This window comes from Impatiens glandulifera, chromosome 1 (genome assembly GCF_907164915.1).
Source record: "Impatiens glandulifera chromosome 1, dImpGla2.1, whole genome shotgun sequence".
NCBI lineage: Eukaryota > Viridiplantae > Streptophyta > Magnoliopsida > Ericales > Balsaminaceae > Impatiens > Impatiens glandulifera.
The window spans coordinates 141,133,394-141,136,119 of NC_061862.1; positions in this window are offsets into that span (position 1 = coordinate 141,133,394).

The window sequence follows — 2,726 nt, forward strand, 5'->3', positions numbered from 1 at the left end:
TAAAATTAATTTCAAATCTGTAATATTAATTTATTGAACTGAGTTATATTATAATCTCCATTATATCATATTAAAAATAATAATTGCTAGATTAATAAACTGTTATAATGTTAAATATGATTTTTAAATCCATAACATTTTTATATATTATGTTTTCTAGTGTAATTTCAGTTTTATCTATCAAATTGAGACCTTTCCAAAGAGTAATAAAATCATTTAATATATTATGAAACAAATTAATTAATCCATACAGTTTATTTAAAATTTTCATATATTTGTTTAATTTGGGAAATTTGTATGATACATAGTCATATATTTGAAGTAAGAGTTGAATCCAAATTTTATTATTTAATCAATTTTTTTATAGGAGGAAGAGTTTAGATTATTATATTTTAATAATTATGAGTCTATTTTAGTTTAACACATTTAATTTTATTATAATATATATTTTGGGTTATCAGTTAATATATGAATTTATTTTATATTATTATTATTTGATTATATATAAACAAAATATTTATAATGCTTAAAATAAATAATATATATTGTTGTTTATTAATTAACTTATTATATAATATAAAAAATTATGATAATAATGATAATAGTATAATTAATATGGATATCTTGTTTTAACTATTATTTTATTAATAATGTTTATTAAATCAATGAGAACTAACGTTATATACAACCATCATCCTAATTTTCATTCAAAGCGCATCCAATTGGAATCGAACTTTTAGGTTTGGACTCTTACCACTAAACTACATTTATGAGATATTTTATTAATAATTTTACTAGTTATATTTGTTTTATTATATTGAAATAAATATAATAAAAATATATATAATAGAAAAATATATATTTTATTCATTTTATAATAATAAGTTATTGTTACAAAATAACTAATAATTTATAAATATGATAATATTAAAAACAAATTATATAATTAAAAATACATGTAAAATCTTGTAATTATAATAAATTTATACAATATTTAAGTATTAGTTATATACAATTATACAAATATAAACTTCTAAATACCTATTTAAACATGGTTAGGATAGTTGATTTCAACTCAAACATTTTATCTTTAATATTGAATACATTGGTGTATTAATGTAGTTTTAATTGAAATCAAATCAAATATGTTGATTAATATTATCTCAATGTTACAAATATTATCGTATCAAAATCTGGGATAACAAAAGCCACATGAATCCAAACATGGACTTGTTATAAATACAGTAAATATTTTGATAATTATCTTCTTTTACAAGAGGATTTTATTAGAGTTTTATTGTTTTATAAAGTAAAACGAGTCAAAAATTAAAAAAGTTAGTGATTTATAATAACTTTTAATTTAGAGTTATTTAAGTAAAAAAAACATTAATTTGTTTACCGAAACAGAAAAACAAGTAGGCTAAACATATCATATATAACAAATTTCTTAATTTAAATACCTATTCTATTTAAGCATTGTTACGATAGTTTATATATTAACTCAAATATTTTATTTATTAATTAAATTGATGTATTATTGTAGTTTAATTTTTTTTAACATAAAATAGTTCTTTGAATGAAATCAAATCAAACATGTTGATTTAATATTATCTCAATTATTATAAATATCATATCAAACGAATCTCGAAGATAACACAAACCAAATGAATCCAAGACATGGATTTGGTTTTAAATATAGTAAATATTTTGATAATTATCTTTTATTTTAAAAGGAGTTATTGATTTATAAAGTTTAATGAGACGAAATTGAAAAGTTAGAGATATATAACTTTTCAGTGATTTTGTAAGTAAAAAAAAGCATTCATTTGTGTTAATATTTCTCCTAGATTCTGAGAAAGATAATCTAGGCTAAATATATCCAAACAATTTTCTTTAATTATATTTTGATATACAAATTAATATGGTATATAGTAAAAGGTAATAAATATAAATTTATACAACATATAAGTTATAAATTATATGAAAGTAAATTCACATGGATATTTTTATTGATATAAATTGAATGATCTTGATTCAATTCTTACTAGAAATAAAAAAAAATAATGTTTAAAAGTTAGATATGTATAATAAGTTAATGATATTTGTCTAAAAAATGATACAATAAATTTATTTAATGTTCTTTATATATAAATAGTACAAAATCAAAAAATGATTTAGGGAATATGATTTGTCTCAACTTTATAATATATATATATATATATATATATATTGTAAATTTATTTAATTAACTTTTATTGATAGGAATGTTGACCACTCATTATATAATCGAGCCGAGTTCGAGTAGTTATATACTCGGCTCGAGTACTCGACGAGCTACTCGAATATATATAATTTATATTAATATATTTTATATTTTATATTTTATATATATTTTTTAATTTATATTTTATATTTTATATTTTATATTTTATATTTTATATTTTATATTTTATATTTTATATTTACTTTTTATAATATAAAAAATTGTAATACTTTAATTAAATATAAAATATGAGTGTTAAAATATAAAATATAAATTTATACCCTAAATGGCTAAATCCCTAACGGGCACCCTCCCTCTTCATTCTTCTCCAGTTCTCCTCCAAAGTCCAAAATCCCTAACCCTAACATTTCTCCTCCAAAATCCCTAACCTCTTCTCCTCCATAGTTCATTCGGACAGCCGCCAACAAAGAACTAGGTTTTCATCAAACGAGAAAGCAAACGT